The sequence below is a fragment of the Phyllobates terribilis genome, unplaced genomic scaffold (assembly GCF_046119375.1).
Source record: "Phyllobates terribilis strain yellow unplaced genomic scaffold, ASM4611937v1 Scaffold_1__5_contigs__length_1240528914, whole genome shotgun sequence".
Lineage (NCBI taxonomy): Eukaryota > Metazoa > Chordata > Amphibia > Anura > Dendrobatidae > Phyllobates > Phyllobates terribilis.
In genome coordinates, this window is record NW_027362761.1 from 797,036,870 (window position 1) to 797,061,109 (window position 24,240).

Below are 24,240 nucleotides of genomic sequence, written 5' to 3' on the forward strand. Positions count from 1 at the left end.
CATTAGACAAAGATAACACAAGTAACCACAAAATACAGTTTTTAAATTAAGGTCTTTATTATTAAGGGAAAAAGAAATCCAAACCTACAGGGCCCTGTGTGAAAAAGTGATTGCCCCCTCCTCCCTCAAAACATAAATTAACTATAGTTTATCACATCTTTGGGAAGCTAAGTTTAATTTTCTTATCCAGGTCTGATTTGTTTTGTTTTGTGATCTGAGAAATTTAAGTGTGACAAACATGCAAAAGAATAGGAAATCAAGAAGGGGGCAAACACTTTTTCACACCACTGTACATTTAGCTCTTTCAAAGACTAGTCCAACAATGCCTTTACATGGCTGTTGCTGAGAAATCAGCATTTGAATTGATATGAAATGAGGCTGAAGAACTATTTGTAGATCTGAAGCTACTGTCACACCAGCTCTATTCTTTGACCAGCATCGCCCCCTCCTACATGAGTCAAGTCAGTCTGTCAGTCAAGCAGGAAGAGATGGTGCTGAGCAGAAAAGGCTTCAGATCTACAATAGCTCTTCAGCCTCATTGGCATATAAATTAAAACGCTGATTTCTCAGAGACGGGCTGGCCATGTAAAGGCACCGCTGGACTTGTCTTGGAAAGAGCTACATGCACATCTAAAGAGTTTGGGAGCTGAAATTCTGCTGACAGATTCCCTTTAAGAGTGCCCCAAGTTGTGCCCCCAATACCAACAAGAGAATAGAGAAGTTAGGCAGCAAAATTTTCCTTGCAGCGTAGCTGTGTACACCACTCCCACTATTCCTGGCCTGCTCTTGTCTGAGCAGCAGGTTCTTGTCATTTCAATGAGATTGGGATTGTTTGTTGTTAGATCTCCCCCTCTACCAATCTATCAAGTAAATGGTGGAACAGGGAGCTAAAGGCTTTCTGCTCCTCCATAGTATTCAACTATATCAACATTCGAGGATATAGGTACAGTTGAAAGTGGTTCCTGGAAGATTGGGCCCACTGGTACCCCGGGCCTTTTGACTTTACTCATACACCTGGGCACATGTGTGACGCCTCATTCTCGAAAGAGCCCTTTTAGTTTACCCTGGGTGATGGGGGACTCGGAGTCGGGTCCTGTGATGAAGAGATGGGGTGCAGCCGTGGCCCGGACCCAACCCGTGCGAAGGGCCGTCACATTAAAAGAAGATGGTGTGGGCTCGTCCAGGTTGAGTGGCTGATTTAACGACTACGCCACCTGTGGTGCCTGGTGAAGGGCCACCAGTGCCGCTGCAGTCCGCTGAGGCCTGGTGTCATGGTGGCCAAAGTTCTTACTACTCCCCACAGGCAGAGCAGGGCCTCAGGGCAGAGGGACAGAATGGAGGGGATAGGGATACGGGCGACGCGTCTCACGGTGTGGCGCAGAAATAACAGTCCGAAGGCCATAGGGGTGAACTTCCAAGGCTTTACTCACTTTAGAGATGGCAGAAGGAAGGCGACTCCCTGCTCCCCGCGGAGTCCTGCGGTCACCAGAGGCGGGGGTTCGACAACCTCCGAGTAAGTCCAGCATTCAGTCGGGACCCTACTGCATAGTGTTCCTGAACTACAGACCGAATCCTTTCCTGTCCGTGTGTGTGCAAATAGGCCGGAACTCCCTCTGAACTCCTCTCAAAACAAGGGCACGGGTGGCAGCTCCGCTCCGTCCGATACCCGGTGGGACCTTCTGGGCCTACCGGGCATTCCCGTCCAGGACATAGAGTAGCAAGGTCGGGTGTCGGGGGCCGGTACCTCTCTTGCAGCCGGACTCCCTCTGAATATATCAGCATGGCGAGGACAGGTGTCGTACACCGCTCCGTCTGCATCCAGCCTGGGATCCATTTGCTATGGAGCCACACTCTTAAGCTCCGGGCCTTCTTGATCCTGGTCCTTGGCCGGGTTGAGACATTCCTGGTCTACAACCTGCCCCTCGTCCCAAGGCCTGGGTACGAGAGCTGTGTCCCTTGCCGGTGCAGGCCCACACAGGATCTGCGCTCCGGAAGGGAGGTCACATTTCACATAGTATATGACAGCACAGAGAACAGCCGAAAGACTAGCAGAGGCTAGACAAAGAGCCAAGATCAAAGATGGCTTTTTATTAAATATGAAATTTAAAGTGTAACTAACTTGTAAGTCCTCCACCCTCACCCACTAACTGGTTCCTACCACTTTTGTGTTCCCCAGTCTCCCTGTAACCAGGGGAGCAGCACCTAGTGCATACTAGCTCCCTCTGGTGGAGAAGTGTGGTGTTGGATGCAAAGGTTGGGTCACCACTATCACACTGTTCTTACCTCAGAGGAGGAACACTACACTCCATTAGAGAAGTGCAGCATCCCTGTGGCGGTCGAACCCTCAGGGGCGCCAAACATGCATGTCATCTTGTGCTACTTTCCATACTTTGGAGGGTAACCCCTACTCCTCAGGTCACATCGACCATGCAGGCTTTTGTCCTACTTCATCTGGTGGAAGCTTGACTTTTAAAGATACAGTCCTTACAACTATTTACAGTATATGTGCCGCTATGGCGACACTTCACAAAACCTATTATGGTCTCCCTGGGTATTCTGGAAACTCCATCAAGGCTGGACACTCTAGTAAATCCCTCCAGGTTGGGCACTCTAGCAGATCCATGCGGGATGGGCTCTCTAGCAGCTGCCTTCACAGTGGACACAGTCTAGCACCTTCCTCCAGGCTAGTACTTGCTTGTTTAAGCTGTATTTATAGCTTTATGGTAGTCTGCTTCATGCAGCGTTTTCCATACACTCTCTAGAATGGTGCTGCTGCTGCGGCTCACGGATGCGTTTTTCACTGGTATTTCTACATTCTCTCTGCCACATGCAGAAGGGTGCACAACCTTTGCTTTTCTTTTAATCTCACAATTTATGCAAAACTTACGCACAGTAAACATATTTTACAGACAAACTGAAAAACCATAATGAATAAAACAATAGATAGTTCAATATACTGAAATTAACTTATTACCAGTATTTACTATGAACTTTAAAATGATAATTACAATAACAATAGCCTGTTCAAGCACTCCCAAGCTTCTAACCAAATTACAGATTGTACAGGAATTTACAGATACAGTGGCCACAGACAATGTGGCCATCATTATTATTATCTTCCCCTTCTTAAATTAACAATTTCCAATTACTTCTGCTGTTCGGGCTCAACCAATGGGCTTATGTGGCGCCCAGCTGCGCTTGGTACCACAGATCCTAGAAGGGTGTATTGATGGAATCCTCCACAAGAGGCCCCCATAAACATTCACACATCTCCACCTTCCACCTCAGACCAGCAGAGGGAGCCAGTTAGGGATATAAATAGGGAAGGTGGAGCTAAGCAGTTCAGTCTAGCCAGAACAGAGTTCCTGCTCACAGCCAGAGAGGGACAGAGTTCTCAGTTCGGTTCTTGCAGAAGTTTGTCTGCAGAAGTAAGCCCAGTCTGGACTCAGTTGTAGCTCAGAGTAGTGAGCTTAAGGTGTGCCGGCGCCATAAGATCGGTGAAGAGCGGCAAGCTGCCGTTAGTGTGAGTAGCCTAGTGAGGGCCCGAGCGTGGCCGAAGGCGAGTGGAAAGTGAGTAACATAGGGGGCAGAGGAGCTTAACCAGCTCACCCCGAAACATATACCGGACACTGGGTCCGAGCTTACCGGGATCTCTACGACCCAGTAAGGCATAACCGGAATCCCTGAAGAACTACAGGTCCCAGGTTCACCAGAGAGCTGATACGTAACAGAGCCAGGAGACACATAGGCCCCGTAAGCTGGGAGGGTGCACTCCAAGAGAAGGCCCTACCACAACGTCAGCCGGTGCAGGACAGAGATAAAGTTAGGCCTAGCTTCAGGCAGGTCAGAAACTTACTACGCAGAGGCAAGTAACAGGAGGCCCTACACCCGCTCATTGGGGAGGATCCTGATATGCACCCTTCACCCTACAGTGCTCCGGGATGTGCCTGAACCACCATCAGTAAAAGGTACTGAAGTGACTATAGTGTCTGTCACTGTTCTTTCTCTGACCCGGCTGGGTCTCGCCTGTCCTGCATCCCCCTCTCCGTACGCTGCCCTGAGGCCTAGCTCCACCTGTGGGGAGCTATACCATAGAGCTGCCTTATCACCGGCCTCAGTGGACTGCCGCAGCGCTGGTGATTCTCACCAGAAACCACAGGTGGCGTCACGAACTTTCATAAAATTAACAAACAATCCCCTTTTTAAAGCTGACCCCAGGGTACGGGCCCGGGAGCCGACCACCGCGACATCCCCAAGGCCAGGCAAAGGCCCGGGTACCGAGTCGTCCCCATTCCCCTGGGCGAGTCACTTACTGATCAATTTAACTGTTTAACTCTATAGGTCCATTTACGCTGAAACATTATCGTATTATTATTTATAGGAATGCTCATTTCACAATTATCTTGCAGTCTAAACAGGCTGCTGATCATCCGATCAACGAGCAAAATGCTTGCTCGTCAGGTAAAATTATCTTTTGCGCTTTACAAGCTACCATTGTTTACGGTAGCATATTGTTGTGTAGGACCTGCGTTGCCGAGTAAATAGTAGTTTAAGCACACTAAATGATTTATTGCTGATCATTAAGTGCGGTCTACCTGTGTAAACAGGCTAATAAATGTCCGCTGATCAAAAAAAACAAGTTGCTAAATGTACTTGGGCGTGCAAATCATCAAAATCCGCAGCTGGCAGCTCCCTGTACAATTTCTGACCAATGACATACCAGATGTGCTCGATGGGAGTCAAGTCCAGAGATGCAGAGCCATAGGCTATAGTAGCACATTTAGGAAATGCAGGCTGCTCGCAGTAGCATGAGCAACATGCGGCCTGACGAAATGTTGAAAAATGGCTCTTGTAACACTTTGGAGAAATGGCCGTACCACTGGTTTGACAATCAAATCAATTTAACTTGCGTTGTTAGTGTACCTCGAGTGAATACTAGAGGGGTCCTTCTACTGTACATAATGCTACCCCACATGATAATTCCAGGAGTAGGATAGTTGTGACGTTCCCTTGTGAAGGCCTCTTCATCATGTTGCCAGCATGATCTCCAGACAAATCTTTGGTTATCACTGCATCCAAGACAAAAGCAAGAGTTATAACAAAATAGAATAGACTTTCATTCCAGGTTCCATTGCCAACTTGCTGTCATGGGTGTGTCAGAGGTGACAGACAGTCACCCTGCAGTTGGTTGCAGGAGAGCTCTACGTTTGGCATTACAGACATCTTCTTAGAGGCTGGCTGTCTCTAGGACCCAGCAGCTATCTCCCGCTGGCTAATTAGCTCCCTGGCCTGGGTGTATTAATACCTGGTGTGTCTGAGAGGGAGGTGCCGGTGATATTGATTAATATTTGTGAGGCTTTAGCAAGAGCAGTACTTCAGCCTCTCTGGAGCTTAAGGCCGTGTGGGCATTTGTCTGGAGTCGTCTATAGCTAAGCAATCCCCTCTGTTTGTCTACCCTTGTTGTCTATACAATTTAGTGGAGATTGACTAGTGCTCATCTCCTTCCTTCCCTAGCCTTAGCCATACATCAGGGAAAGTCAGGGTGAGGCACGCGTTCGGCGATTGGTGAAGAGCCAATATAGGGACAATAGTTGAGACAGGGTGACACTAGACCAGACTAGGAGGTCTCCACTTCCCCCTTTCCCTAGTGTCTGGGCTCCCTTTCCCTCTTCTCTTTGTGTTGCACTAAGTCTTTCCCACACCTGGCGTGACACTTGCTCTGCACCCTGACAGCCTCTCAGAGCGGTGGCATAAGATCAATTGAACACCCATAGCTGAATGTCTGGCTTGTTGCCCAATGTTGTAGAAACACTTTCCGATGGTTTGTGTAGACACATTTTGACACCTTAGGCTCAATATGTGATGTCCAATCCCACTTGCAGTACAAAATTGATCAATCGTGCAACTAGTGGTATGGCCATTTCTTCTGTGCCCCAGGAGCCTTTTTTAACATACTAACGCTAGGGTGCTTGTTGCTTGTGCTCTTTTGAGCTGCCTGCGTGGCCTGAACATGCTACCATGGCCTGCAGTGTCTCCGGACTTGTCTCCCATCGAGCACATCGGGGCATCATTGGTTGTCAATTACAAAAAGTACTGCCACCAATGGATCCTGATGATTTGCGCACCCAAGTGCATTCTATGTGGCAGAACATTCCTCAAGAGTGTAAGTGAATGTATTTATGCGCCTGAAGCTTAAAATCAATACTGAATAAATCAAAATGTTTTGAAAAATGTGTTTTTGTTTATTTTATCATTTGCATATCATTAACATGTCCATCTATATTATGATTTCCATAATGCCGCAGCATTTCCTTCTTGGTACTGCAATTTTAATATTGAGAAAATTATGTAGTAAATTTAATCGGTCATACCAACTACATTAGAGTACAAGGCAATAGACCCAAGGATCATTGTATAATTCCAAAACACCTTAATGAACTTGGATCTGAAATTGTCAAAGAATATTGTACATCAGACTGCAAAGGATGGACACTTTATTACATTCCATGTAAGGTAGTATGCCCCCTTTAATACAATTAGAATATAGTGGTCCTTGCTGGTAGAGTGGTTTCCATTTTCAGGGATGGTGAGAGAATACTGGTGTGCAAAGTACAACTGAAGAACTAGTCCCATGGTTTTAATGGTCTTACATTAGGGATCTGGTTGATTTGAACAGGAGAAATGTATGTTGGCCATCTTGACAATAGGTTAACACTAGCAACTATTCACTGACACTGTGACTCATTTCTCACCCGATCATCCCTGGCTAGATAAATGGCTGAAAAATTACAAGTGTATGACATTTGAAAAGAAATAAGCCTGCACCTCTTTCCGCATTAAAATAGTGTGTCATGTTGTCCTGCTTGTATTATTTCTTAAAATTGCTGACACTTGTGACACTCTGCACAATTGTCACTCTGACTTTGTGTCTATGTCACTATCTCATCAGCTTGGAACACACTCACTGAGTTAGTCATATCCAATCTTACAGTCACCTCACAATGGCATCAATATGCTGGAGTTGCTTGTCAGGTCATTCTTGCAGTTAACACTTTATAGTCACATTGTCACAGCTTCAGACACAGGCAACAACCTAATAGAAACTCTTTTGTTGTACTCCTCTTCACAATCAGGCTAAGGCTATGTGCCCACGATGCAGAAATGCTCCGGATTTTTTCCTGAGCGTCTCTGTATCTTCCTGGCAATAAAAACGCATGCGGATTGTACATGAGGATTGTACATGCGGATTGTACATGCGGATTGTACATGCGTTTTTCCTGCCAGGGACAAGTGGATGTGAAGCGTTCTTCACTTGCATTTCCGCATGCGGGTTGACAAGCGCTTTCCAAGCGATTTTAGCATCACTTGGAAAGTGCTTGTCAACTTGGTCACACTATATAAATCCATGCAACCGGCATGGATTTATATACTGTGACCGAAAAGAATGGTTAAAAATAAAAAAATAAATATATACTTACCCTCTGATGGCCCCGGGTGTCTTGATTCGCTCCGTTCTCCTTTGCCGGCAGCGGTACACTGAAGGACCTGCCGACGTCAGCGTCGCGTGACCCGTCACATGACTATGATGTCAGCGCAGGTCCTTCAGTCCATCGCTAGCTGCCGGCAAGTGAAGACAAGGAGAGCGCGGGCCGCCAGAAAGTAAATATAATCTTTATTTTTTTATTTTATTCTTTTTTTTTTTTTTACAGTTTTCTATGGTACCCGGGTCCGGAGAAGAGTCTCCTGTCCTCTAGACAACCATCCGCACATTAGAACGCATGGAATGCGCATCTACATATGCAGTGATGTGGAATCCAAGCGGTCCAATGCAAGTCAATGGCGGCGAAAACGCAGCGCTTCCGCAAAATAATTGGTAGTGCTGCGTTTTTTTCCGCAATGATAATCCGCAGCGGAAATTTCCGCAGCATGTGCACAGCATATGCGGAGTATCATTGGGGGACATGGCAGGCCTTCTACCATGCGTTTTTTAAGCGGTTCTGCAGCGTTTTTGCTGCTGCGGAAACGCTTAAAAAACGCATTGTGGGCACACAGCTTTAAGCTTCTAGACTTATCAACCTTCTCTGGCAGCTTTCTAATCTATTACATATCTGTCACATCACAAAGATAGTAATGTTACATTAGTCATCAAGATAGCATTGCTGTAAGATATCTAAATAGATGGTGTAATACTATCTTAGTAACCGTACTTTACTTGCGTTATGGTATATAATAAAGCATTTAATAATAATACATGACAATGCATCATCATGACATTACACAATAGTGGGGTCTATAATATGCTAGAGCAAACTCAGTGCTGTTCACACTTAAAACTCTGCTGCAACAAGGCACCTGATAATGAACCTATATCTGCCATTCTAATTCTTCCGCATCTACAACTCTGCTGTGTTTCGTTTCCTAGTAATGAACTTGTCTCTCCTATCCTATTGCTGCTTTATCCACATCTCTAATTGTTCCTGGTAAACAAATTCACCCCAGTTATTCTGGTGCTGCTCATTCAAAGCCTCATCTAGTGAGGTGGATTCTCTAAGCTATAGGTCAAGGAGAACAGCACGGAAAGAAGGTGATGATACAGGGGAGTGGGTCATGATGGTCTGCATGTTGATCAGAGGGGACCAAACAGCACAATATGCAGAAGGGCTTTTTCCCTAGTTTAGTCCAGACCCATTTGCACCCACCAGAGCCAAGTCTATTGACTTTTGTCTCATTGCTCCAAATCGTCCCTTTTCCAATCTTCTACTGTCCGCTTTTCATACTTTTTTGCAAACTCGAGCCGACACTTCTTCGACGATATTGAAGTCGAGGCTTCTTCACCTTTCTTCGAGCCACCATTCCAGACTTATATAACGTGCCTTGCACGGTGCTTGCATGGACGTCTGTTATCTAACTATTATGAAGCATACAAGCCACCCCCACTGCCATGTTTGTCGCACCAGAACTGATAAACTTTGTGATGAGCCAACTTGTTGATCCTGATATTTTGCCTGGATGTCCACCTCTTGACTTTTTAATGGATGGACGGACTTCATTGTCCATTAATTTTGCGAACGCGCAGCGTAATTGCCGCCATTGACTTGCATTGAAACGCTTAATATCCGCATGAGCACATTTGCACACACGGACATTAAGAAATTCCATGTGCGGATGGTATCTGGGTTTGGAGAAGAGGAGCCTCTCTTCCAGACTCGGGTACCATAGAACCTGTTAAAAAATAATTAAAAATAAAAAATAAAGATTATACTTACCTTCTGATGGCCCGCGGTCTCCTCAGCGATGCGTCCAGTCTGTTGTATGGGTCGCGGTGGTGTGAGGACCTGCCATGACGTCATTTAGTCATGTGACAGGTCACGCGACCCACAACGTCCATCAGAAGGTAAGTATAATCTTTATTTTTTATTTTAAATAATTTTTTTAACAGGTTCTATGGTACCCGAGTCTGGATGAGAGTCTCCTCTTCTCCAAACCCGGGTACCATCCGCACATAGAATCGCTTAATATCCGTGTGTGCAAATGTGCTGACATTAAGCGTTTCAATGCAAGTCAATGGCGGCAATTACGCTGCGTGACCGCAAAATTAATGGACATGCTGTGCACAGCACATGCGGATTATAATTGGGGACCATGGGGCACATACTACCAAGTGTTTTATAAGCGTTTTCGCTGCTGAAATTCCGCGGCAAAAACGCTTGAAAAACACATAGTGGGCACGCAGCCAAAGGGTAACAATGTTTTGAACTTTTGACTTTCAGGCTCCATATAGGCTGTCACATGACTCAATCACGTCATCGCAGGTCCTTTCACACCACCGTGACCCATACAACAGACCAGACGGAGCGGAGAAAATACCGGGGGCCAACGGAAGGTAAGTATAATCTTTATTTTTTACCATTCTTATTCTTTTTTTTTAACTATTACTTGGTCACACTATATAAATCCATGCCGGTTGCATGGATTTATATAATGTGACCAAGTTGTCAAGCACTTTTCCAAGTGATGCTAAAATCGCTTGGAAAAGCGCTTGATAACCCGCATGCAGAAATGCATGCAAAAAACGCTTGACAAACGCTTCTACCTGGCAGGAAAAACGCATGTGAAATCCGCATGCGTTTTTCCGGCCAGGGAGAAGCGGAAAAATATGCAGCATTTCTGCATCGTGGGCACATAGCCTTTTGCTTTTCACTGTACGTATGGACTAAAGCTGGGAGTCCATGGGAGTCAGGAGTAGCAGGAGATAAATAGGCACCCCGCTTGGATCTTGAGATAAGTTGAAGGTGAAGAAAATCCTGATAGGCACATGGTTTCAATAAATTAGTAGACTACGTGACAAAGTCGAATAACAAATTTAAGAGGAAGCCAATTGTCATTACAGGACACCAAATAGAAAACTACTTAAGAAAAAATAGTATAGCGCATCAAAAGACTGTTCCTTACACACCTGAACAAAATGGAGTGGCAGAAAGGAAAAACAGAACTCTGACTGAAATAATAAGGTGTATGCTGACAGATTTCAAACTATCAGAGAAATATTGGGGTGATGCAGCAATGACAGCTACATATCTACATAACCGACTTTTTTCTAGAAAACTGAAAAAAAAAAACATGAACTGTGGCAAGGTATGAAACCAAGTGTAAATCATTTAAGAGTTTTTGATTGTAAAGTTTTTGTATTCATTCCAACAGAAAAACGTTCCAAGCTTCAAAATAGGTCTATGGAAGGAATATTTGTTGGATATGGTGAAAATTGCAAAGGATATAGAATCTTAGATCCCAAAACAGACAGAGTTATGGTAACAGTGTGACATTCATTGAGGATCTAAATGAAGCCACTATAATTTCACTGGAAACAAAAAATGAGCAATGATATAGCTGAAGAAATATGTGATGAAAAAGAAGTTGAAATTAATAAAAAACAGAATACTGAAAGCGAAGAGAAACAACTACAAACAGACACAGAACCAAGACGTTCAATAAGAGAAAAAAAAGGAAAACCACCAATACGCCTTTCATACAAGGCAAGTGCAAGTAAAATTATGAGCCTACCTCTTGGGAAGACATATCTCGACTTCCTGAAGAAGAAGCCAATAAATGGATAGAGGCAACAGAAATAGAAATAAAATCCATGCATGACTCAAAAACTTGGACACTAACAGAATTACCAGAAGAAAGAAAAGCTATAGGATGTAAATGGGTTTTTAAAGTAAAGTACCGAACAGATGGCACACCTGAACGATACCGAGCAAGACTCGTAGCTAAAGGTTATTCTCAAAAATATGGAGAAGACTATGATGAAACATTTGCTTCAGTTGTCAAACATACTACAATAAGAACTTTGTTTGTAGTTGCAGCAATGAAACAAATGGAACTGAAACACCTGGATGTAAAGACAGCATTTTGAATGAAAGTTTAACAGAAGATATTTACATGGATCAACCTCCAGGATTCAAAGATGAAAGTAACCCAAACATGGTTTGCAAATTACAGAAAAGTATATACGGTTTAAAACAAGCTGCTAAAGCTTGGAATGATAAAATCACAGTGGTGCTCATAAATGAAAAATTTAAAAGAAGCAAAGCTGATCCTTTCCTGTACACAAAAAGACTAATGGACAGATGGATCTATGTACTCATATATGTTGATGACATTTTAGTTTGTTTTGAAAAAGAAAGGGATAAAGAGGACATACTAAAAATCCTGAATCAACATTTCGAGATCAAAGACTTGGGAAATGTGAAACAGTACTTAGGAATAGAGATAGAAAGAGAAGAAGATGGAAGTTTCCTACTTAATCAAAATCACATGATTCAAGACATAACCAAAACATTTGGATTGAAGGATGCAAAACCAGCAAAGTCTCCAATGGAAAGTAATTATCTTAAAGAGATGAGTAGGGAGAAAAATGTGTTACCAAATAATGAAGAGTACAGAATGGCGATAGGAAAATTACTGTATCTAGCGACTGTTACAAGGCCAGACATTGCAGCAGCAGTAGGAATTCTGAGTAGAAAAGTGTTCAAGTCAAATAAAGCATATTGGAATGCTGTGAAGAGAGTAATACTTTATTTGAAAGGAACCAGCAATGTTAAACTGAAACTGCCTACAAGTGATAAATGCATTTTAACTGGATACGTTGATGCAGATTGGGCTGGAGATCCAACTGACAGAAAATCTACCAGTGGCTATCTTTTCTTTCTCTCAGGTGGACCAATTAGTTGGACTAGTAAAAAACAATCAATAGTAACGCTGTCATCAACAGAAGCAGAATATGTTGCAGCAGCACATGCGAGTCAAGAAGTTCTATGTTTAAGACAATTGCTAACAGACCTAGGACAAGCACAGTTGGATCCAACAAAAATAAATGAGGACAATCAAAGATGTCTTGTTCTTGCTCAGATAGAAAGAGTTAACCCAAGAACCAAGCACATTGATGTGAAGTATCATTTCTTGAGGGACCATCAGGAACAAGGAATCCTGATATTAGAATATTGTCCAACTGAAGATATGACAGCAGACATTTTCACAAAGGCATTGAATGCTGAAAAACATCAGAGACTAATGAAGAAATTGGGTTTGACTGAATAAGTCCTTACTGTTGAGAAAGGGTGTTGGTATATGCAACAGTTGTGGACTTCTTTGTTTGTGTGAAGGAGGACTTTATGCTGATCTGACAGTAGATGGCTATGTTGTGTAAAGTTTCCTTGTTTACTGTATTGCAAAAAAAAAAAAAGTCTCTCTTGCATTTTCTGTTTTTGTTCTTACTTCCTGGTGCAGTACTGTGTGACTGTCCGTTTTTTCCTTTACCTCATGTTCTGAGAAGTAAAAGCTTGTTATCCCATGTAATCTGCTCTGTGAAGTTTCTACCGCAACTGTGGGTATCCAGAAGCTGTGCAACATATATAAGACCGAGCGCCGCCTTGCTCGTCACAGTCTACCCCAGAGTAGGGAGAGCTGCTGCTGCGTAAGGGAGAGATTTGCTTGTTTAGAGTTAGTATAGGTATTCCACAACATATAGTTTTTAAAGTTGAAGGAACACTAAGTCCATCTGTTTCAACCCATAGCCTAACATGTTGATCCAGAGGAAGGCAAAAAAAAAACACGTGGCAAACACTAAGCTCCACATTGGGGAAAAAAATTCCTTCCCGACTCCATACGACAATCAGACTAGTTCCCTGGATCAACGCCCTATCAAGGAATCTAGTATATATAACCTGTAATATTATACTTTTCTTAAATTTTAGCAGTGAATCACTCATTACAACATCATGCGGCAGAGAGTTCCATAGTCTCACTGCTCTTACAGTAAAGAATCCCCGTCTGTGATTATGATTAAACCTTCTTTCCTCCAGACGTAGAAGATGCCCCCTTGTCCCCGTCTCTGGCCTCAGAGTAAAAAGATCAGTAGAAAGGTCTTTGTACTGTCCTCTCATATACTTATACATAGTAATAAGATCACCTCTAAGCCTTTGTTTTTCCACAGTAAATAACCCCAAGTGTAATAACCTGTCTTGGTATTGCAGACCCCCCAGTCCTCTAATAACCTTGGTCGCTCTCAGCCCAAGCTTCTAGTTTACATAGATCCTCCTGTAATATAAAATTGTCCTCCTCTGTATTGATTACCCTGCAGAGTTTAGCGTCATCTGCAAATATTGAAATATTACTCTGTATGCCCCTTACAAGTTCATTAATAAATATGTTAAAAAGAAGGGGGCCCAATACTTACCCCTGTGGTACCTCACTGTTAACAGAGACCCAGTCTGAGTGTTTTCCATTAATAACCACCCTTTGTTTCCTATCACTGAGCCAATTCTTAACCCACATACATATATTTTCCCCTATCCCCATTGTTCTCATTTTATGTATCAACTTTTTGTGTGGAACCGTCTCAAAGGCATTTGAAAAGTCCATATACACAACATCCACTGCATTTCCTTGGTCCAGGCCAGAACTTGCCTCCTCATAAAAACTGATCAAATTAGTTTGACAGGAACGGTCCCTCGTAAACCCATGTTGATATTGGGTCATGAGGTTATTCTTCTTCAGATACTCTAGTATAGCATCTCTTAGGAAACCCTCCAGGATTTTAACCACAGTAGAGGTTAAGCTTACTGGCCTATAATTTCCAAGTTCAGTTTCAGTCCCCTTTCTGAATATTGGCACCAGATTTTCTATACGCCAGTCCTGTGGTACAGACCCTGTTATTATGGAATCTTTAAAGATTAAAAATAATGGTCTATCTATGACGTTACTTAATTCCTGCAGTACTCGCGGGTGTATCCCATCCGGGCCCGGGGATTTGTCAACTTTAGTGATTTTTAGATGCCGCCGTACTTACTACTGGGTTAAGCAAGTGACATTTAATGGAGAATTTTTGTTATCACTAGTAATCATGTTTTCTGTCATGCGATTTTCTTGTGTAAATACGGTTGAAAAAAAATAATTTAGCATATTGGCTTTTTCCTCATCCTCATCCATAATTTATTTCACCCAGACTATTTTTAAGGGGGCCAACACTATCATTTTTTAGTTTTTTACTATTTATGTAGTTAAATAATATTTTGGGATTATTTTTACTTTCTCTGGCAATGATTCTCTCTGTCTCAATCTTTGCTGCCTTGATTTGGTTTTCACAGAATTTATTTAATTTTCTATATTTATTTAATGCCTCATCACTACCTACTTGCTTTAGTTCTCTAAATGCTTTGTTTTTGTCACTTATTGCGCCCCTTACAGCTCTATTTAGCCATAGTGGTTTCCTCCTATTTCTAGCATGTTTATTCCCATAGGGTATATATTGTGCACAGGTCCTATTCAGGATGCTAATAAATGTCTCCCATTTTCTTTGTGTAGCTTTATGTCTCAGGATATTGTCCCAGTTTATTGCACTAAGATAATCTCTCAACCATTGGAAATTTGCCTTCCTGAAGTTTAGTGTCCTTGTAACCCCTCTACTACACATCTTATTAAAGGTTACATGAAAACTTATTATTTTGTGATCACTATTACCCAAGTGACCCCCAACTCGTATATTTGATATGCGGTCTGGCCTGTTGGTTAATATTAGGTCTAGCAGTGCCCCCTTCTTGTTGGGTCCTCAACCAGTTGTGAAAGGTAATTGTCTTTCATACAGTAGTTGTCAAAAACCTATTACCTTTGCTTGAACTACAGGTTTCTGTCCCCCAATGTATTTCAGGGTAGTTGAAGTCCTCCATAATAATGACTTCTCCTTGAGTCGCTGCTTCATCTATTTGCTTTACGAGGATATCCTCCACTGCTTCCATTATTTTTGGAGACTTATAACAAACCCCTATCAGTAATTTATTATTTTTTCCCCCTCCCCTTATCTCCACCCACAGGGACTCTACATTTTCATTAGATTCACATATATCCTCCCGCAAGATGGGTTTTAAGGATGATTTTACATATAAACACACACCCCCCCTTGCTTGTTTGTACGGTCATTTCTGAACAGACTATAGCCCTGTAAATTAACTGCCCAGTCATGGCTCTCGTCCAGCCATGTCTCAGATATCCCCACCATGTCATAATTATTTTCCAACAAAATTAATTCTAATTCCTACATTTTGTTGGTGAGGCTTCTGGCATTAGTGTACAAGCATTTTATGTATCTCTCTGTACCTCTATTCCTTCTTACTTTATTGACTGTTCTAACCCCACCCCCAATTTCTTTATTTGTGCCCAGGTCACTATCTGCACTATCTGCACTATATGCACTATCTTCCCCACCTATAAAATGAATACCCTCCACCCCAATCCCTAGTTTAAACACTCCTCCAACCTTCTAGCCATTTTCTCCCCCAGCACAGCTGCACCCTCCCCATTGAAGTGCAGCCGGTCCCTAGCGTAGAGTCTGCAGCCAACTGAGAAGTCGGCCCAGTTCTCCAGGAACCCAAATCCCTCCTTCCTACACCAGTTCTTGAGCCACTTATTTATCTCCCTAATCTCCCGTTGCCTCTCTGGCATAGAACGTGCTACAGGCAGTATTTCAGAGAATACCACCTTGGAGGTCCTTGCTTTAAGCTTGCAGTCTAATACCCTGAAATCATCTTTAAGGACCTTCCACCTACCTCTAACTTTGTCATTTGTGCCAATGTGCACCATGATCGCTGGGTCCTCACCAGCCCCTCCCAGTAATCTGTCAACCCCATCAGCGATGTGCCGGACTCGAGCGCCAGCTAGGCAGCACACTGTTCGACGATCCCTGTCTTTGTGACAGATTGCCCTATCTGTTCCCCTAATAATTGAGTTCCCCACTACCAGCACCTGCCTGGCCTGCCCTGCTCTCCTATTTCCCCCCTTACTGGAGCTGACACTCCTCCGGCTTTCAGGGGACATGCCTTGCTGCAGCAGTGCTACCCCTGTACCGACACCCCCCTCATCTGCCAACTTTGCAAACTTATTGGGGTGTGCCAGATCAGGACTAGACTCCCTGGCACTCTTCCCTCTACCCCCCTTCTAACTGTCACCCAGCTAGCCGCCACACTGTCCTGCAGCTCCCTACTACCACCCTCCCCCACATCTACCCCAGTGAGCAGCTGCTCAGAGAGCAGCAGACTCCTTTCCATATTGTCAATGGATCTCAGTGTTGCCAGCTGCTCATTTAGATCCAGTACCTGGGCTTCCAAACGCACAACGTGCACACGTCTCGCGCAGCAGTATGCAACCCTGAACGGCTGTTCAAGGATTGCATACATGTGGCAAGATGTACACTGGATAGCATTGCCAATAATGGAGCTCATTTCCTAATGGGGATTGCACTAGACAGAAATGTTAGGTAAAAAGAAATGAAAAGAATTAATAAAATACTGACAGCAATTCAGTCCAAATTCCTCCCTTCCAAACTCCCTGAATCCAAGTCACTGAACAACAAGTCACACACTTACGTCCGTTTGCACTTACACTCCGGTCACACTCAGCTCGTTCACACTCGCTACTTATCCGCTATACACAACATATTGGATAATTATTAGGGCTAATTCACATGACAGATCTTCAAGCCGAAATTTGGCGTGAACAGCCACACCGACATTCTACTGAATATCCACAGTGGCCGCTTCCTTCATTCCTCCCATTAATCTCTTTGGAAGTGTCAGGAATTTCCACACGCACAGAGGGCCGACACCAGGGAGATCACGCAATATCTCACCGTGCCGTAACTCTGTCCGTATTTCGTCCGGAGTCGCGAGCACGCAATCCAGACTACTCTCTACGTAGGTATCGGTAAGCGACCAGTGAGCGTATGGCGCAACACCCTGGGTTCCACAGCCTGGAATCCGTGTTTAACGCCCTCCGTACGTTCACTGTCAGCTTCATGATAGCCCAATTATTAATATTCTCTGCCACCACCGACCGAGTTTGAAATATAATACAGGCCTGGCCGGACCCTTGCATTTTGGTAGCGTATATGGCTTCGGGGAAGGGAACGATTACAGAACAAAAGAAACAGAACTATTAAATTTTATATTTAATTCAAAAGGGAGGCAGTGTTTAGGAAAAATATATACAAGTATGTTACAAAGAAGACATTAAAATACATACGCTGTTACATAAAATAAACAGGGTAAAAAGAAGAAACTTACACTATACGATCATGGAGACGATTCAATATACAGTGCCTACAAGTAGTATTCAACCCCCTGCAGATTTAGCTGGTTTGATAAGATGCAAATAAGTTAGAGCCTTCAAACTGCAAACGAGAGTAGGTTTTATGAACAGAAGCATAAATCTTACAAACCAAAAAGTTATGTTGCTCAGTTGAATTTTATTAAATTTTAAACATAAAAGTGTGGGTCAATTATTATACAACCCCTATGTTTAATATTTTGTGGAATAACTCTTGTTTGCAATTACAGCTAATAATCGTCTTTTATAAGACCTGATCAGGCCGGCACAGGTCTGTGGATTTATCTTGGCCCACTCCTCCATGCAGATCTTCTCCAAGTTATCTAGGTTCTTTGGGTGTCTCATGTGGACTTCATTCTTGAGCTCCTTCCACAAGTTTTCAATTGGGTTAAGGTCAGGAGACTGACTAGACCACTCCAACACCTTGACTTTTTCCCTCTTGAACCAGGCCTTGGTTTTCTTGGCTGTGTGCTTTGGGTCGTTGTCTTGTTGGAAGATGAAATTACGACCCATCTTAAGATCCTTGATGGAGGAGCGGAGGTTCTTGGCCAAAATCTCCAGGTAGGCCGTGCTATCCATCTTCCCATGGATGCGGACCAGATGGCCAGGCCCCTTGGCTGAGAAACAGCCCCACAGCATGATGCTGCCACCACCATGCTTGACTGTAGGGATGGTATTCTTGGGGTCGTATGCAGTGCCATCCAGTCTCCAAACGTCACGTGTGTGGTTGGCACCAAAGATCTCGATCTTGGTCTCATCAGACCATAGAACCTTGAACCAGTCTGTCTCTGAGTCCTCCAAGTGATCATGAGCAAACTGTAGACGAGCCTTGACATGACGCTTTGAAAGTAAAGGTACCTTACGGGCTCGTCTGGAACGGAGACCATTGCGGTGGAGTACGTTACTTATGGTATTGACTGAAACCAATGTCCCCACTGCCATGAGATCTTCCCGGAGCTCCTTCCTTGTTGTCCTTGGGTTAGCCTTGACTCTTCGGACAAGCCTGGCCTCGGCACGGGAGGACACTTTCAAAGGCTGTCCAGGCCGTGGAAGGCTAACAGTAGTTCCATAAGCCTTCCACTTACGGATGATGCTCCCAACAGTGGAGACAGGTAGGCCCAACTCCTTGGAAAGGGTTTTGTACCCCTTGCCAGCCTTGTGACCCTCCACGATCTTGTCTCTGATGGCCTTGGAATGCTCCTTTGTCTTTCCCATGTTGACCATGTCTGAGTGCTGTTCACAAGTTTGGGGAGGGTCTTAAATAGTCAGAAAAGGCTGGCAAAAGAGATCTTTAATCCACACATGTGAAGCTCATTATTCTTGGTGCCTGAACTACTTCTTAATACTTTAGGGGGACCAAACAGAATTCTTGTGGTTTGAGGGGTTGAATAATAAATGACACTCTGAATTAACTTTTAACGTTTAAAAAAAAAAAAAAAAAATTTGCTGCAGTGCATTTCCCACTTCCAGGCTGATCTACAGTACAAATGTCACAATGCCAAGTTAATTCCGCATGTGTCAACCAGCTAAATCTGCAGGGGGTTGAATACTACTTGTAGGCACTGTAGGTGAAGGAGGGGCTCTCCAGTTGGAATATGCTGTTATTGAACAGGACCCGTTGCTTATAATTCTTATTCCCCCCTGGCAATGAGTGCTCCTGTCTTCTCCATGGATTCTCTTATACCTAAGGGGAGATCTGGCCACACGCCCCTTGTGGTGACATCATGTGGGCCGGTCTCCAGCCTGTACATTTTTATTAAAAATGCTGACTTCTGCGATAACTCATCGCTCGTTGATCGCAGAAGCGTGCAAACTACGCCATTTTTTCCCTTATGATTTTATCTTTATTTAGATATCACACATCACATAACTGCAGTCTGCCATTCTGGTGTTTTTGCGCTATAGCTCCCTGATTTTGGTTACAGCCATGAAAAACTACCTATACATTCCTGGGCTGATTTGGTCACTACACATATGGGTCCCGTTACTGTCGGACGTATGGAACTCATAATATTTCATAGTTCATATTGGAGTCGATCTGGCTATGGCTGGTGGCCGGGAATTGTTGTGAGTGCCTTTCAACTTAAGGAACCATTTCCTCTTTCCTCCAAACTCTGGCCTGGGAGAAGGTGTCAATCTATCTCAGGTCTGTGTTAAGAGGAAATACATTTGCATAAGCTATTTCCCAGGCGTGTGCTAATTGGGGCCTTTGTGCTGAGCAGAAGGGGAAAGCTTGGTGCTGACAAGTGGTGATAATTTGCAGTAAGACACTGTATGATTGTCATCTCTGGACAAACACAACAGCAGAGGGCATGGGAGAAAGGGCTAATATTCTGTTAATATGTCCGTGACATTAATATTTTCCTGACAGGGAGACAGTGATGAGGATTACGGAATGGGGGTGTTTTAGCCACAGGACCTTTCCACACCAAAATTCTGATTGAAAATATGCTGTGTGAGCTGGCCCTTATAATCGAGCGGCTGCACGCATGCCCAATCACCTGCTCCACTCATTTCAGGGGGCGATGAGATTTATGTGGGCCATGTTCTTGTGATCATTGTGGGGTCTCAGAAGTAGAGCTCCCACTGATCCCGAGAACAGAGGCCCCGTAACTCTAACCACCCACAGAAATTAACATAGCGTCTGGTTAGACATGATTGCAGCAGCTCGATTAATTTGACTGGGAGTTCCATAAATAGCTGGAACTCCCAGCATGCATGCATGACGCGCCCCCTGGGGCCGTGGGGTACTCTATGCGGGGCCGGTCGGTGCAGGGGATGTCACAGTGGCAGTGACCCGGTCCGTGACCCAGGGCGGTCAGTAAAAGGAGATTATAGTTTTTATAGTTTAATGTTCGTGACGCCACCTGTGGTATGCGGCTATATGGAGACGCCGCAGTGGTGCAGATCCTCTGGAGCTGATGGTGATGCAGCAGAGTTGGGACAGCTCTCCACATGCAGAGCTAAGCTCCAGAGCAATGCAGGGATGATTTGATGAGGTAGATGTGGCTGTGCGATGTGGTGCAGGGGATGGCGCAGATAATAATTCTAGGACACAGTGTGGTGCAGTCTTCAAGGTTTACTCACAGTTGTTAGACTCCAGGTTCCCAGCGCCAGGATAACCTCCCACGCCATGTTTACCAAGGCAGGGGTTCAGCAAACTCCCAGGTGTTTCATGAGTACATAACGGGACCCCATTCTGTGTGCCTTCCTCGGTCGTCTTCCTGCGCTGGCTCTCACCCTTCTGTCCTGCGCCTCGCAACCAGTGTCCCAAGCCAGTAGCCTCTGATCTTGCGGGCAACGTGTAGTCCCCTGAATCCTATGCGGTTACCTTTTTAGCGATTTAGTTGCGGTTGTGAGCAACTGCACTCTGAAAGTACAGAAGCCTCTGGTTTCTAGCTGAGCCTTGTAGTTATCCACTAGTTAGGGGCCCGTCCCCTTTGTGGCCTGGTCCCTCCACATTCCTGCAGATTCGGGTGCACGGGTGGCTTCCTGCACTTCCAGTGCCCCAGCGATTCCTTCACTTCTGGAGCCATCCTCCACTCCCTTCCTCTTCCAACCAGTCCTCCTGGGCCTCTCGATCTAGGCCCTCTCCTCCTGAGCAGAGCTCCTACAGAGTTCCTGCTCCCAACACTCTCTCTTCAGACTGACCCCACTGAACTGAACTGACTGTCTCAAGATGGTTCCCTTTTGTACTCCTACTGAAGTGCTCCCCTGTACTTCTTCCTCCACCCACACCCACTACTTGGTTCCCCCTCACTTGGTTCCCCCCACTTTCAACCAGGGACAGGGCTCAGCATAAGCCAGTGCATCTTGCCCCGCCTGCTGGTCTGGAATGGTTTAGTGTTGTGGGTGGGTCCTGGGCAGTACTCCCTCCTTACCTGAGAGTGGGATACCACACCTCTGGGTGAGATGCAGTACCGCTGTGGCGACTGAACCCTCAGGGGCGCCACACATGTCTGACCAGCCGCTAGGTTCATTTCAGGGAGTGGTCGAGTATTTTTTTTTGTAATTTCTTCATAGACTGTGAAAGATTCGAGGGGTGGAGGCAGAGCTGGGTGGAGTCTCAAAGGGGCCCAAAAATGTTGCCAGTATGGAGCCCTGAAATTCTAGGTGGCAGCTCTGCCTGAGGTGCATGGTTCCACAACTATTAGAGGCCTGATGGACCATTTTTCTAAGTTACTGTATCTCATTTAGTTCCATTACCTGGACTTCCATCTGTTTCACAGCTAGGCCATGTGTTCTTCAAAGAAATTTTTTTGTTCCTTCCAGCTTGTATAGTGTCTGACCATAGTGTGCAATTTGTTTCCAGGTTCTGGATGGCACTTTGCAAGACTCTGAACATTTCTTCAGATTTCTTCTCTGCCAATCAAATCCAAAGTAATGGGCAAACTGAGAGAATCAATTAGTCCAAGGAGAGATACCTATAGATTTTCAAAATAATTGTCTGTATTTGCTATCTTGGTCCAAATTTTTTCACAACTATTCAGGTCCTGAATCTTCTGGGAAATCTCTCTTTGTCACAGTTAATGGGTAAGAGCTTCATCTTACCCTGCCAATTGTATCTAAGAGTAAACTTGATGTTGTGAACAGTATGTCTCAGGAAATTCATGACATCTGGACTGAGGTGCAATCCAATTTGGCCACAGTCATGGTTAAAGGGAAGAAAAGTGCTGATGAACACCATCAACCAGTTCCCAACATCTGCCATGGTGATAAGGATTGCAATAAAGGTGTCTGGACAGATAAAGAGCGCAATAGGGTCTTATCCGGGTTAGCCATAAGCAAAACAAGTGGCTTTCCCTCCTTCGAATGTGGACTGGACCAGAGGTCAGGCTGTGAACCTGTACACCATGTCATTAGACACGTTCTTGTCAAATGTGTAGTCAAAGCGGAAGGCCTGGTTCTCCAGGTACTTGGTCAGATCCACCTTCAGCTTCAGGACCAGGACAACACTCTTACTGGGGACAGAAATCTCTTTCTTACCCAGTTCTTGTTTGTTCAGTGGCCTTTTCCTGACGCACACACAGATCCATTCCTCTTCTGCCAGGTTGTTCATGCTGAGTCTCTGACAATCTAGAGTTGCTCTGAATTCTTTGATCATTTTCCCAAATTCCCAGTTTGGGACGCTGGTGCGTGCTCGCTGCTCCTCTCGTTTACTTTTCATTTTTTCCATTTCTTTCACTATATTGGATTCTCTTCTACCTTGGCTCTTCACATTAGAGCAGGTGGAGTCGTCGGCGGTCTCCGTCACTCACGGTAGAAACTGGTGCTCGCCGATGTTGCTCAGTTTGGTGGATCGCATTCTTACACCAGCATTGAGGTTGGGCTGCTTGACGGGCTGCGGCGTCACCTCCACCTCCATCTCCTGGTCTGCCAGGAGAGTCTCAGGAATAGCGGTCATCCTGGTGGAGCATCCTCGCAGAGCTGTCGGTGCTCCACTCTCCACAGAGTTCAGTGCACACACTTCCTTGTTTGCAGGAATCCGGAAAACTGTTTTTCTTTTTGAATTCTGGGAGGCCTCGTTCCACTGCAGGAGCATGTTCTCCTTCACACTGGGCAACTTGTACATCGCTTCCAGTAACTCCGGATTCACTGTCCCCACATCCACAAATGAGATCTCCTTCCCTTTAGATGTGCTGCCTTCTTTCCATTCCATGTGCACAGACAGTCGGTCCGGGTCAACAGACGTGATATTCGCACTGTGAACTACCAAGCTACTCCGCATAATCTTGATAACAAGGAAGTTCACCAGTTTTCTCGACAACAGCTCCATGACGATTCACCGACAGCGCACAGGCAACAACAAGCAAGAAAAAGAATGGGAAAGATGTGTGGAGAGATCCGTGTGACAGCATGCACAGTGTCTGCTGCCTGTCCCTGCCTCGTCTGGTAACAGCTGTCGCCGCTCTGCAGTGTAGTAGAGGGGAGAGAGCCTTTAAGAGAACTCTTACATGATGCTTCAAAGATGGAGAGAGACTGCCATCTGCTGGCCAGACACAGTCAAGCGGAACCAAGATATACAAGAGAAGTTGAAGGGAGAGCAGATTTAGACGCTGGACCCGTTCAGGTGACTTCCAGGAAGGAGTTCCTGGAGATAAGAGGCCAGCACGCCAAGCCTGAGGAGTTTTTGGCGCCAAGCAGCAGAGAGGAGCAGATGTGCTCCCTGCATGCTGAGAAGCCCCGCGTGGCAGGCATAAGCCAGAGGCCTGTGAGGTGCCACAGCCGGGCGCCGGTGGAAGAGCTCCGGATCCCTCACAAATGTGACCTGAGTGCTGTGCCTGCTGAGGAGAGTCGGAACCTGCTTGCAGTGCTGAGTGAGTTCGCGGAACCCGACGTCGCCCGCTGACAGACGAGGTCTGGACCCCCCTATCCAAGGCTTGAGAGAGTGCCCCCAACAGCCAGAAAGAGAGGAGTTGGGAGACGGCTGCGCCAGGAAAGTCACGCCAGTGAAAGCAGAGGAGCTGCATACGTGAACAGGACCGTCACTTCCACTGTTCACTCACAGTACCAGGGCCAGCTGGGTTTAGGTACTCAGGTTGGGAGGGGAACGGTTGGGGAGGAAAAAGCTAAACTTGCTTT